Source organism: Hyaena hyaena, unplaced genomic scaffold (genome assembly GCF_003009895.1).
Source record: "Hyaena hyaena isolate Hyena2069 unplaced genomic scaffold, ASM300989v1 scaffold_1274, whole genome shotgun sequence".
Classification (NCBI taxonomy): domain Eukaryota; kingdom Metazoa; phylum Chordata; class Mammalia; order Carnivora; family Hyaenidae; genus Hyaena; species Hyaena hyaena.
In genome coordinates this window covers 5,915-21,237 of record NW_024081907.1, presented here as the reverse complement: position 1 = coordinate 21,237, position 15,323 = coordinate 5,915, and the positions used below count along the sequence as shown (strand labels likewise).

Sequence of the window (15,323 nt, the reverse complement as noted above, 5' to 3'; positions counted from 1 at the left end):
GGGAAAACCCATTGAATATAAGAAGGCTTTGTCACTCATTCATGGTTTACTGAATAAAACAGCTCTTCATTTGTTAAAGTTTCCAAGGTGCTTTCCAGAAGTGGAGAAACTGGTGAGGCAAATGGTATAATAGTAGTTTCTAGTGTTGTGATCCACGCACTATTGGTTATGAAGTGATTCTTCTGTAACCTTCTGAGAAACAGCTGAAAAGTCCAGTCACTAACAGTATCAGAAAGCAAGTACCAAGGAATTCAGCAAAGCTCTCAAGTGAAACTATTGTAAAATGTTGCTTCTGTTCTCTTTTTCCTCCTCCTCCCCCCATCTTTACCCAAAGTGAGAACTTTGGCATCTTTTGACTTCTTTCCTCTCTCTGCCTTCACCTTCACATCAATATTTTATTTCAGAAAATTTAATGCTCACGTCTGTACTTTTTTATCAAAAATTATATCAAAAAATTTATCAAAAATTCCCTTTCAGTATAGAGTATAATCCATGTTGACCATTCCCAGACATTTAATTAACTATGTTATTTATAGCTATTTGTTGATCACCGCTCTTTCTTCCCATCTTTTATTATGCAGTTTTGGTTCTGGTGTTTTGCTTGCTTGTTTGTTTGTTTTGGTTAGTTTGTTAATATTTCATCATTATTTTCGCTGGAAAGCTCACCTAACAATGTATTCGAAACTCTGAACTTTCTTTTACTCTCACTGCTAAGTAATATCATGGGTGGGTTCAGTCATTCTTTCAAGTACTAGTAGACATTATTCCACTGTCTTTTAGCTTCAAATTTTGCAGATGAAAAGTGTGATGCTTTTCATTTATGGATTACTTGTTTGTGAGATTTTTCTCTTTTTCTTGGATTTCAAAGTGCTTCCAGGACATATATGCATCTTTTTTCATGTAATATGCCCATAACAATCAGTAAGCCCCTCTTGCATTTTCTCTTTTTTTTAAAAAAAATATATTTATTAACTTTTGAGAGAGACAGAGACAGAGCATGAGTGGGGGAGATGCAAAGAGAGGGGGAGACACAGAAGCTGAAGCAGGCTCCAGGCTCTGACATGGGACTTGAACCCATGAACTGCGAGATCATGACCTGAGCCGAAGTCAGAGGCTTAACAGACTGAGCCGCCCAGGTGCCCCTTTGCCTTTTTTCTTCTGACACTAATCTTTTGATGTTCCAGGTCATTAATTTGGTTATCAACAGTGATCATCCTTTACTCCAATTTAATTTTAATAATAGCCATCCTAACAAGTATGAGGTAATCCCATAGTAATTTTGATTTGCATTGCACTGATGATTGATGGTTTTGGGCACTTCCTCAAGTACCTATTGGCCATTTGTATGTCTACTTTGCATAAATTTCTATTCAGGTCTTTTGCTCACATTTTAAATGGAGGAATAGCAAATATGAGGGGTGTTTTTGTTTGTTGGTTTGGGGTTTTTGGTTTTTTTGTTTTTTTTGTTTTTGCTATTGAGTTAGAGGAGTTTCTTTATATATTTTGGATATTAGCTTCTTATTAGATAGGTGGTTTGCAAATATTTTCTCCCAAACCACCGATTGTCTTTTCATTTGATTGATGGTTCCTTTGCCTGTGGGGAAACATTTTGGTTTAATACAGTCCCACTTGTTTATTTTTGCTTTTCTTGCTTTTGGTGTCAGATTCATAAAATCATTGCCAACACCAATACCAAGGAACTTTTCTACCATGCTTTCTTCTAGAAGTTTTATAGTTTCAGATCTTACATTTAAGTTTCTAATCCATTTGAGTTTTTCCAACACGTGAAGGCGATCTTTTCCTTATTTTGTATTCTTGGTGCCTTCATTGAAGATTAGTCGACAGCATATTCAGAGGTTTATTTCCAGTCTCGCAATTCGGTTCCATTGGTCTATGTATCTGTTCTTATGCCAGGACCACACTTTTTTGATTGCTAAAGCTTTGTGATATATTTTGTAGTAAGGAGGTATAAGGTCTCCAGCTTTGTTCTTGTTCAAGATTTCTTCAGCTAAGTTCAGGATTTTGATATCAGAATATCTTTATGTACTTTATAAATTCCTAAATGAAAGTCAAACTATCTCTATTGTCCAAGTGTCCATGTCCATTTGAGGCAGTAAATTAAAGTACTTATTAGACAGAACTAGAGTTTGGCCATGTGGCTTTAAATCTTGACTTCAGCACTAAATAACTATGTGAACTTGAGAAGTTATCAGCCTTCACTTGAATTAGTGTCTTTATCTTTCAACAGGAGATAAGAATGATACCTTTCTCTTAATGCTGCTGTAAAGATGACCTATGAATGGCCTAAAATGCTTGGCATATAGTAAGGGCTATATGAATTTTACTGTAATGTGTCCTTATACTCACTTTTAGGCTTTCATACATCAATATACCTCTTGTCCAAGGGAAAGAATCCCAGGGTTATTTAAATACACACACCTGAACAGAGACTACCTTGACTGAGTTAAGATTCTATGTCCTAAAATGATAAATTCGGGTAAGCTCTCTGCTGAAAGAATTTGGCACTACTTAGATTTATTTCTATTTGTGTTATATGTTACAATATTTAAAAAATTGTATAAACATATTAAAATAGTCAATTTTCCCTCTGCCCCCCCCCCCTAAAAAATAGAAAGAAAGAGTTACTTCCCATCAATAACTTTGGCTTTTGGAAAACCTGTACCTTTGGGGTTTTTTTTGGTTTTTTGTTTTACATTTATTTATTGTTGAGAGAGTGCAAGCAGGGCAGAGGCAGAGAAAGAGGGAGGCACAGAATCTGAAGCAGGGTCAAGGCTCTGAGCTGTCAGCACAGAGCCTGACGCGGGGCTCCAACGCACAAACTGAGATCATGACCTGAGCCAAAGTCGGATGCTTAAGCGCCTGACCCACCCAGGCACCGCAGGGAAAACCTATACTTTTAAATGAAATACTGTAGTGGTAGGCTTATCACTTATAAGAGAAATATTGAAACCTACTACGGACAAATTTTAAAAGGCTTTTACTTATTTGCCTAAATGCTCAGCATACATCCATTTCCTCTGTGAGAAACCAAGGTTAGGTTGCAGTAGAAACTACTACTGGAAAAAATATTCTCTACGGAATTACATTCTCATTGGCAAAATTCAACAAAGGCTAAATGGCCTTTTATTGGGAAAGCCTTCTGGAACTCTGCACACTTAAGAAATTTTTGTTATGTATTTGTTGAGTACTTAATTGGGAATACAGTTATTGTTTTGTACTTTCTGATTCACATCAAATTGCAAAGATAGGAAGATATCTTCTGGTTTAGTGAATTTAAGCATAATTTTTAAAGAAATGGCCATAACTGGTATATGAATGTTTACAATAGTACACATTTCTCAAACTTGTCTCTATTTGTAATGGCAAACTTATCAAACAGAACCTGACTTGGTACCCCTATATGTTTAACAAGCAAAAGGAATGAATTTGGATTGAAGGTGGAGTGGAGGATATAATTTGTAGTAGTTCCTTTTTGCTTGGGCTCATCTTTGCTCAGTTTCCCAACTCTCTGACCATTGGTTTTTGAACAAAACTAGGCAGACAACTGTGTGCTTTGCTGAACAAAGGTCTTAATGACAGAGAGCCCTGGATTAAAACAGTGGATTACAGGGGCCTCCCGGGAGGGCCGCATCACTCCATGAAAACAGGCCACTCTCTAAAACTTAGTTTTCCTACATGTGAACTGAAAAGGGCGTCCACAGAATTGGGAAACAGGACACAAATACAGTTTTAAACTGTGTTAGGTTTCCAAATAATATGTTTGGTTGTTTTCTTCAACTTCCAGACATTTAAAGCATTTAAAGTTATTAATATATTTGTCTTATGTGCAGCAACTTTTTAGATACCACAAAAATGGCATCTAACTATAGAATCTGGAGATTTAAGTTATATTATTATCAACAGCATTTTATAATTTTTATGGAACCATTTGATCTGCTGAATCTTTGAGTATCTCTGTAGTATATTTCTTTCAACCATCTCTATATCCAGAATGTCCTCTCGTTATTAAACATTAACTTTATTTTCCTTCAGGTTTTTAAAAATATTGTTTTATCTGTTACATTGAACTCTGTACTTGAAATTTATCAAATATAGTATGAAGTAAGAATCGACAACGTGTATTTTCTAAATGTTCCCAATAGCATTTAAAAAAATAATCCATCCCTTTGCCATTGACTTGTGAAGGTTCCTTTATCATTTTTAAGCTCCCATAAATCTTTATCCCATTTCTTTTAGTTTTTATGTCTCAGTTTTCCCTAATTTCTTTTTTTATTGTAAAGCAACAAGGTACTTGTGGAAATTTTGGGGAAAATACACAGAAAAACACAAAGAAGAAAATGAAAATTCCCCATAAACATTAAAATTTTGGAGAAATGTCTGCTAGTCATATGTATATTTTTACAAAGGATACTGTTATGTTTACAAAGGAACAGCCCCAAATCAGGCTCAAGTAAACAAAGATGGTTTCTGAAAAGGATGAATGTTCCATAGCATGAAACATAGATGTAAATTTAGGTACAAAAGTCTAGAGGGAGAAGCAGGGGCAGTACATAAGAGCAGAGAAAAGAGCCTGTAAATCTGTAAGTATGAGGGAACAGGAGAAAGCAAATTAAAAACGCCCGTGGCCATGTACTCTAAAAATGCTGGGAAAACAGAAATGTCTAGTAAAACATTTTTAAATTGTCCACTGAGCTGTTTTCCCTGTAAGATCTTCAGTAAAATCTATACTTTTCACTAACGTTGTTGTTTGACAAGATTCTTTAGGCAGTGGTCTTCATATTTTTGGTTTATGTGCTTTAGAATACTATTTGAAAGATCGTGAGAGCATTTTTAGGTTCACATCAGACATTTTTTTATCATGTGTAAGTAGCTTAAAAACATTTAATTTCTGACAAGTAGCAAGTATTGACATTTTAAAATAGAACTATGATTTATTATACCTTATAAAACCTAAGTATAATAGCAGCTTGATACCTACTATCATCCACTAAAAAAAAAGTCATGAGGATCTTCTTTAGCAATGACGGTGGTAGTAGGAAAAGAATCCAAAATATTTCTCAACTTATTTTCAGACAGACCTGTGTTATGAGAGAATACACATTAAAGGAAGTGAAGATCTGGAAGTGAATTTTCTTAAAGATATCAATGCCCTTGGGGCACCTAGGTGGCTCGGTTGGTTAAGCATCCAACTCTTGATTTTGGTTCAGGTTATAATCTCATGGTTTCTGAGTTAGAGACCTGCACTGGGATTCTCTCTCTCCCTCCATCTCTGCCCCCTCCCCCTGCTCTTCTCTCTCTCTCTCTGTTTCCCTCTTGTAGCAAGAAACTTAAAAAACTGTGTCCTCTTGTAGCAAGAAACAAGACAACAAAAAAGACAACCGACAAAAGAGAGAATAAATCCTTCTTTTCTTTCTCCTCTCCTCCCTTTCCTTTTTTTCTCCCTGCTAAAATGAGCACACACTGTACATACAATTTTGAACCTTAGAATTTCAACATAGCATTATTTTAGGTTAAGTTTCTTCAGGTATGTTCTAATCATATTATTCTATCATTACTGTATACTATTATTTATTTATTTTTCAATCTTGAAACATTAATCTAGAAGTCTGCCAGGGATTTGGGTGGAGTCTGTTCAGATTTTGGAGTATATAATTACCAAGTCTTCTATAGATCTGAATTCTGTTATGCGCCACTTCAAGTTATTAAGTTTGTGGTTTCTTACCATCTCACTTAGGGTTCATAGTGGAGCTTCCCCAGTCCAGAAAACCAACCACAAAGTTGGAGTTCTTGCCCATTGCAGTGGCACTCTTTCTAGAATAAATATTTTTCAAATTTTCGCCTTTTGATATTTTCTGGTGCCTTCAACTGGTAGTTTTTTAGTATTTTTGCCCATGTTTATAATTGTTTATTTCTGGAAGAATCCCGTGACTTTTTCTTGCCACTATTATGGAAATTTTGCCCATGTCAGTATTATTTGATTATTTAAAAAGGGTTTGCTAATTTAATAAAGTGAAATTTACTGCTTTTTAAATATTGTAATTCAGATTACTGGTACAATTGAGCATTTTCTGTGTGTTTTTTGGCTATTTATATTTCATCACTTGTAAATTACCAGCTCATTTCTTTTAACTATTTTAAAATTCTGTAGTCTTATTTTTTCCTTATTGATCTAGGTTCTTACTCAGGGCAGCTGGGTGGCTCAATTAGTTAACCATTTGACTTTTGATACCGGCCTATGTCATGATCTCACGGTTCGTGAGTCCCAGCCCTGTTTCAGGCCATTCTTGGGATTCTCTCCCTCTGTTTGCCCCTCCTCTGCTCTGTCTCGCTCTGTCTCTTACTAAATTAATAAACTTAATAAAAGGAAGAGCCCTTATTCTAGTATTATCACTATGCCAAATTGTTTGAAAATATACTTTTCTGGTAGTAATTTACCTTTAAGTTTCTTTAGGATATGATTAACATATAAATAGATTTTTAAAGGAGTAACACCTTTACAAATTTGAATCTTCTTATCTAGGGACTCAGTTTATCTTTTCATTTATTTGAATTGGTGTTTGTCTATCCTGCTAATAGAGTGAATTTTAGCATGGGTCTCATTCTTTACATTTGTAATGTTTCCATTATTGATATTGCTAGATATTTTCATAATGTATCTTTTCATTACTTGTAGCTGTTGTGATTTCATAGAAAAATTATCAGTGCCCCATCAATTTTTTTATTATTTTAGTGAAGTTATTTTTATTACCTCACTTAATTCCCAAACAATACTATTTCCAAAGTAGTATTATTATTCCCATCTTATATTAAATATTATAGTCATGTATGCATTATAAAACACGAAGATTATAATATAATAAATATCCACATAGATGCCATCCACCTAAGAAATGGCCCTCAGTTAGTTACTCATTTGAATTTACTATATATCATTCCCATGCAGTTTATGTGTATCTATGACATGGCATAGGGCTATAAAGATATATATAATATTACTTTTTCAACTTTTAAAAAAATTAATGTTTGTTTATTTTTTAGAGAGAGAAAGAGTCAGAGGGCAAGCAGAGGAGAGGCAGAGAGAGAGGGAGATAATGAATCCTAAGCAGGCTCCTAGCTGTCAGCACAGAGCCAGATGCGGGGCTCAAACCCACAAACTGTGAGAGCCAAGCCAAAGTCAGATGCTTAACCTACTGAGCGCCTTGCTTTTCCACCTTAAAATGCATACATAAATGGTACCATGCTATGTATATCCATCTATCCATCTGTCCGTTTAATTGTGTGTTCTCAAACTTTTCCAAGGTAAAACATGTATCTCTGTTTCATTCATTTATACTGCTTTATAATATGCCTTTGTATAAACATACTGCATTTTATTTACAGTCTCATGTTTATGAGCTTGTCGTTTATTATAAATCTCTTATTGCAAATATTTATGTACATTTTTGTATTTGTTTCTTTGTGCATAAGTGCTAATGTTTTTCTATGTCCTAGTAGAATTTCTAAGATTTAAAATATACACACCTTCAACTTTCCTAGATATTGAAAATTACTGTCTAATAGTGACTAACTTATACTCCTACTAATAGTGTGTGAGTTTCCATTTCCCTACATGTTTTTCAATGCTGGGTATTATCAGAATTTAATTTTTGCCAAGCTTATGAGAGTGAATGGATATCACATCTTTAAAATTTGTATCTTCCTGATTCTTGGTGATGTTGTACATATTTTTCAATTTTGATTGTGCATTTTTTCATCTGTTAATTGCCTTCCATATGGATTTCCACCTAGCATACTAGAGTCTTTGTCTTTCCCTTATTGATTCCTAATAGCTTGTTAAATTGTCAGAATAAGAATTCTTTTACAATCTTAGGGACTGAAAAGATTTTTTTTGAAGTTCAACCCTTTTAAATTAAAAAAATTGAAATTTATTATTTTTTCTTTGAAATTTGTGCCTTTGCTTTCTAATTTATGAAATTTTTAACCACAAAGTTATACAGATATCAACTATTATTATTTTAATGAATTCAAGTTTTGATTTTTGTAGATAATTAGTTCTTCATCTTTCTGGAATTTATGTTAGACAAGTGAGGAAATATTATTTTTATGTGCAGATAATTAACTTTCTTATCACCGTTTATTAAAGAATTTACTGATTCTTTATCACATGTCATATGTGAAATACCCATATATATATATGGCTCTGCTTGTCTTTATCTTATATTTAATTAATATTTTTCTATTTTGTGCAAAGAGCATACTAAATTAATTATATGGTTTATGTAAGTTTTTAAATTGTCAATGAAGTACAGTTTGCTTTTTCCTTTTCCAAAACTGTCCCTGCTTGTCATGGCTTTTTGTTCTTCCTTATAAATTTGTAGACTCAGCTGATCGATGTCCATAAAAGGTACCCAGTTATGATTTTTAGTGTAATTTTATGTGCCAATTCATTTATGAATAACTAATGCATTTTTAGATTGCGTTTTTCCATTTTTGGCAATACTACTTAGTACCTTTCAATACATTTTTATATTTTTCCATACATATTTATCTTATTACTTAAAGCCACTCTTAGGTACCTCTATTGCATTCATTCATTTTACAAACGTATATTCAGTATTATGTTGCAAACATTTGGGAACATTAAAAAAGGAATGATCCTTGTCCCAAGTACACAGGCAATAATAATAACAAAGTGGGTAAATAAATGATAGAAGTTCTGCTCCAATGAGTTTGAGTAAGTTTCAAACCACCTGTCCCTCCCAAAGCTAATGACTACAAACTCTGTTCAACAACTGAACTGAACTACTTAAAGGCTTTGAAGAGAGAAGAAAAGCATATATATTATGATGGAGACTCAAAACAAGAAAAACGGACAGGATGCATTTCTTGTTGTCATATCCTTTAGCTTGAGACCAAACTGATACAGGAGGCCAGTGGCTCCATATAAGGCAGGTAAAACACTGAAATCATATAGTCATTCTAGCTTCATGAACCAGGACACAGAGTTTAGGGCAACCACAATTGGTGGACAGTATTGTAAAGGGAAAAGCAAAAGAGAAAACTCAAAGTTTGACCAGTGCTGCCCAAATCTCTGGCTGATCTCTGACTTATATAAGAACAGAACAGATTGCAAGCAGCCTACCATGGGGAGAAAAGTAACTGCATCGAGACTGATATTTCTGATAAAGTCAATGTTTGTACTTTTACTAAGTAAATTGCCTACTAAAACAGAAATATAAATATTGTTCAGAAGACTATAACAGGATCTGTGGCCTCCAAAAAATATCATTTACAGTGTCCACACTATAGCTTAAAGTCACTCAACATATGAAGAATCCATTTTTTCAAAAGAAAATACGGCCAATGGGGTTCTGCCCTGAAATGGTTCAGATGTTTAAATTAGTAAACAACATCTTTATAAAGCAACTATTACAACTACTTTTAGTAAGGTAAAGGAAAATATGCTTGTAGTACAAAAAATAAAATATTTCAATAGAGAAAATCTTTCAAATCTATAAAGAAATCAAAGAAGACCCTTTAGATGAAATATTCAGCTACTGAAAAATATTTACTAGATGGTTATTACTAGATAATGGAGATAATAGAGGAATGAATCTTTGAACTTGAAGGTATATTAATAGAAGTCATCTAATCTAATAAACAGAGAAAAATATTGAAAAGAATTGAAAAAGGTATCTGTGGGACAATATGAAAAGTTCGAATATATGTGCAATTGGAGTCCAATAATGCAGGGAGAAATAGAATATAGCAGGTAAAATAAACAATGACTCAGATCTCCCCAAATTTTATGAAAGCAATACATTGATAGACTCAGGAAGCTCAGTGAGCTTAAAGCAGTACCAAAATTAACAGAATCATTCTAAAAATTAACAATAAAGAGAAAATCCTGAAAGTAGCAAGATAACGCATTACACAGAGGGGAACAACAATGTGAATTATTTCTGACTTCTCATTGTAAAATATGAAGATCAGAAGGCATTGGGAACAATATCTTAATTTTTTTAATATGAAAACATGATCAATCTAGAATTCTATATCCAGTGGGTACAATTTTGTTTAGAATGAAGAAGAAAAAAAGAATGTTTGCAAATAACACTACAAAAATTTGTCGCTAGCCCTTTGCTAAAGGAATTTGCTCAGTACGAAGGAAAACGATACCCAATGAACGCTTGTATTTTCAGGATAGAATGAAGAGAATAAAAAATGTTAAGTATCTGGACACATACAAAAACCATTACTTTCAATTTAGTTTTTTTTTTTTTTTGAAGTATATAGTACTGATTAAAGCAAAAATTATAGCACTTTCTCTTGGGGGTTATAATGTATGTTAATGTAATATGTGTGATAATTATACATAAGGGATTTGGAGATTAATGAACCTGTATGTTTCTAGTATGTATGCCTATATATATTTTATATGAGCAAGCACAATATCAATTCCAAATAGACTGTGAATAGATAGTATGCATACTTTAATCCTAGAGTAGACTTAAAAATATGTGAATAGGCATAACTTAAAAGCCAATGGATGAATTAAAATAAAAAATCTTAAAGATATACTAAGTGATAAGTCAGTCATAGGAGTACAAAGAGAAACAATGGAGACAGAGAGAAGACAAATAATAAAATGGTAGACCCAATCCAACTACATCAATAAGTGTATTACATGTTAACAACATAAACTTTCCATAAAAAGTAGAAATTTTCAGAATAGAGAAGAAGTATGTTCCAACAATATGTTTTCTATGAGAGACATCTTTTGAATATAAAGACACAGACAGATTGAAAGTAAATGGGTGGAAAAAAGGTATACCATGAAAATAGTAAACACAAAAAGCCTAGAGTGGATAAATTTATTAACAAATAAATGATGTACTATGTTAAAAGATAAGCAGTACTGTGTAAATTTTTTAGAAGTTGAGCAAAGTAAGGGGATCAGGCGTTTGTAGAGATTATAATTTCAAATGGATTGATTAAGGTAGAGGTGACATTTAATTCAATACAGAAGCTTTTGTGTAGTCAAGAATAAGAAGCAATCAAGCTCCTTCTCACACTCTAGTTGGAATGCTGTTGATGGTGAGGAAATGAGTGACCTCCAGGTAGTTCCTCAGTCACTGTATAATTCATTCTATTCTTTTTATCATTTGCTCTGGTCCTTGTATTATGCTGTCTCCCTTCCCTGGCTGTTCCAAAAGACACAGAGAAGAAAGTGAACCCATTATCCCAAGTCACAGCAAAGAGGGACCTAGAATTACTCCCCCAGCAAGACTGTAATCAATAATGAAGAATAATTCACTGAAATGATTACCAATTTGGATGAGGTACATGGAATGTATGCTTTTGCATTAAAAATACAGTCAAATGTTACTAGAAATTTTCTTCCAGTTTGAATTCAATTTGAAAGAGAATTTTTGAATATATACTATATGGCATGTACCTTGCTAGATGCTGTGGATAAGAATATGAATAAGAAAAGAATTGTCCTCAAGGGCAGCCATTCAAATAAGTAACTTTAATATTTTTTACAAGATGTTATTGTGAAAGTTTGTTTAAAGTGAATAAGGACAAAAATAGAATACCTGGAAAGGTAAAAGTAAACTACCAATTAGATAGGCCATGACAGATACATAGGTACATGATAAGAAGACAAAGAAGGAAAATTGGATTGAGGGCAATTGTTGGGAAATGTGAAAGGAGGTTTTTGAACATGAATTGCATGTTTGGTGGAAGTAAGCAACCCAAATAGCTAGTAACACAAGGTTTGTAGTGAAAGACAGAACTAGACAGAGTGAAGACAAAAATGAAGAATGTTGAAATGCTTAGAAATTTGGTATTATAGAGAAACATAATGCTTTAAAGTAGGAGAGTGCAATGATCAGATCTATGATTTAAATTATATCTCTGGAAACTATCTTAAGGATGAATGGGTCAAAGTGCAGATATTGAAGAAAGAGAAACTAATAAAGAGGCTTTTGGCTTGGTCTAAATAAAAGGCAAATCCTGAATTAATGGATGGGGTAGAATGTGTATTTGAGAAATGTTTCTTAGCTTTAATTAACAAGAAAATTATGAATTAAGGGTGATACAAAATACTTTATTTATTAATCAGATATATGAATCTGAATTTCCCATTTTGATCATTCAGTGGTACAGTGTTGCTTTTGGGTAAAGTAAGAAAGATGAAAAAAAAAAGAGCAGATTCAATCTGAAAAAGAGAGAGATAGTAGGAATGATGAGCTCCCATTTTAGATATATCAAATTTAATATGATCATAGGATAAAGAGACACACAGAGTAGGTAACTATTCTGGCACTTTAGAGAGAACCCAGACCAAGAATTTTAATTTTAGAGTCCTTTCTAAAGAATATTATTTGAAATTACCAACTTCAATGTGACTTTCTAGGAGAAACATAAAAAATGGAAGGAGAACGGACCAAAGTGGTAATACCAACATTCAAGGCAAATGAATAAACATCAGCAAAACAAAGAATAATTAAATCAGTAAGAGGAAAACCATGAAAAAAGTTAAAGGTACATGAGAATATATTTTTAAATAAAGGATGAAAATAATTGAAACTCTAGAAATAGCAACAAGTACAAATGGGAATTTAATAGGGGAATAATAAATTGACAGGGTTACAAGCAAAACTCTATTCCAAAATACATTGTTGCGACTACCACTTAGCCATTTGAAAAAAAATTGAATTCAGGGATGTCTGAGTGGCTCAGTTGGTTGAGCGTTTGACTCTTGATCTTGACTCAAGTCATGATCTCTTAATTCATGAGATCCAGTTGCGTGTTGGGCTCTAAGCTGATAGTGCAGAGCCTGCTTAGGATTCTCTTTCTCTGCCCCTCCCCCACTCATGCTCACTCTCTCTCACCCTCTCTTTTTTTCTCTTTCTTTAAATAAATAAATACTTTAAAAATTGTGATTCCATTGCACATTTTATAGTAAAATTAAGCCCAGATGGATCAAAGATTTAAATTTCTAAAATTTGAGGAAATAAAATTATTTACATGAATAATTGGTAGATGTTTTTATAATCAAGGAAGGGAGAAGATCTTCATATAAAAACACAAAGAAAAACCAAAATTATAAAAATAGGCAAAATCAAAAGGAAAAAGGCAACTGAGAAAATGTAGTACATGTGGGAAAAAAAGCTTTCCTCTCATTGCATATAAAGAATTTCATATATCAGTTTTAAAAAATAGTGGGAAATATGATAGAAGAAAACTGAGCACATCTTGTCTAGAACCATTGCAAAATAAGGAGAGTAGTGAGAGTTAACTACTTGCCAAATGCTAGATTGGTAACCAGGTCTAACTTTAGCATAATTTTTAGCTCCTTCTAGAGAATGCTATGGGGGAATAAGGAAAAGGACACCAGACGAGAGGCCATCACGGAGTAGAATTGATGACTTTCTTTAGCTGTATTGTCTTTTTGATATCTGTATCTGCAGAATTGAGGGAAAGAAAAGGACAACCCTGGCTGCTCCCTCTGTATGAGAATTTAGAGAAGAACTCATGGAAACTGGAAAAACTGATGCTCAGAGATACATCAGATAAACATAAGTGTGAAATATAAAACTCTTCTGGCTACACTATGAAATATCTTTAAAACTCTACTACTTATTTCTATAGACATTATAACATCCTTCTGTCTAGTCTTTAAAGAAAACTTAATTCTGGTTTCAGCAGAGAAACTGCACACTAGAACAGTTATGACCCAGGGTAATTTGGGACATAGTGCCCTTGTTTGTACTCAGGATGCAAAGCTGAACTACATTTTGAATTATATTTCTCTAGACTTTCTTTTACCAGTTGCAAACCTGAATAGAACTGGGCTTGGCCTCGGCTGCAATGTCCTTACGGTATCTGTTTCAGGCTGTATAGACTTGGCTGTGTGATAATAAAAAGACCTTGGAATTTCTATTTATTTTTCATTCAGGTCACAGTCTGATGCAGATGTAGGCAGGTCTCCTTATCAGCTCCCCTCCAAGTGGTGACTCAGGGACCAAAGATGCTTCTGTCTTTTAGTGTATCTGAAAAAACATATTAGGTTAACATTGAAGGCAAATACAGAATTAGAGAATTGTGCAGTATTGCTTTAAAGGCTGAGTATAAAAATGTCTTACATTATTTCTGCATACATTCTATTGAACTAAATAAGTCACATAGTTCCCAATATATTTCCATGGGAGAATAACATATGCATGAGCCCAGGAAGAGAAAACAGTGTGTTCAACACATAACAAAGTCTTATCCATAGTCCAAATTCTGGTCAACCAAATGCCTTATGCTTCATCCTGTGTATCAAAGAAATTCACATCTGTTCCCTGTCTCCCCAGAGAAAATAATCCAGTGCTCCTTTTTCACTGCATCCATCTCAGAATCCAGGTTCTCCATTTTCTCTATCAGATCTACGTGTGGCTCCTCATGGTTAGGTGACACAGGAAGAACAACATAACCTATCTGTACCCCCACCTCACATCCACATCCACGACATCTACAATGAATACCAAGAATTGGGAAGAGGAAGAATAACAGATACACAATAGTCATTGTTCTTTAGTGATTTGCAAAGAAACTGGGAAGGTCTCACATTAGATGTAGGGGTGAAGTAGAGAGGAGGAGGTTGTTAGACTAAGCCCTGATTCTACTCTTTGAGGTGAATTACGTTATCACTTCTCCGTGGCCCCTGGCAATAACCTCTTGGAACCACTTCCTCATCATTATTTTTCTTAGCTGCATCTATAAAGAGTTTGGGAGGCCATGCCTTCCTTGGAAGAGGCTTTCCAAGGCTGCTTTCTGTATGTGGGAGTACAAGAATTGATGTTAGCGTTTGAATCGAAAAATAAAGACTTTTTTCAAGAGTGTCCTTGTGGTTTCCTGGACAATACAATTCCCTCATAAAGTCTGTAGACTTCTGATTTATTTGCTTCAGCCAGTTTGAGATAGCCAATTACCATACCCAAAATTATTTCCTAAAAATAATGCCCAAATTTATTGTACATGACTGCTTCCTCAGCCTCATGCCTCTTTCCTTCTCAACTTAATTGTGACTGCCATTGGGTTCTTTGAACAATTGTAGTCCAGCCACACCCTACTCTGACCTTTGTCCCTATTCAGCTGGAAAGTTTTTCTTATTGTATGTTGTCACTCAAAGTCTTTGTAGTTCAATTTTTACAAGCAGCTGGGTTTTCCAACCTTGAAAAATGTTGAATGTCTAATAACAGACAACACACTGTAGGGCTATGAGGCACTTCAGCATCTAACTAGAA

At 33.9% G+C, this 15,323-nt stretch overlaps 1 long non-coding RNA gene across 2 annotated transcripts in view; it reads left to right on the top strand.

The window, feature by feature from the left end:
* Positions 1 to 12,546, top strand: part of LOC120224857 — a 31,513-nt gene extending 18,967 nt beyond the window's left edge. The window contains exon 5 of one of the 2 annotated variants that reach the window (XR_005526683.1): positions 12,446 to 12,546. This is a non-coding gene — a long non-coding RNA (uncharacterized LOC120224857). Of the gene's footprint in view, positions 1 to 7,059; positions 7,098 to 12,445 lie in introns of those variants that run through there. The other variant, XR_005526684.1, reaches the window with a different exon arrangement.
* The last annotated feature ends 2,777 nt before the right edge of the window (positions 12,547 to 15,323 follow it).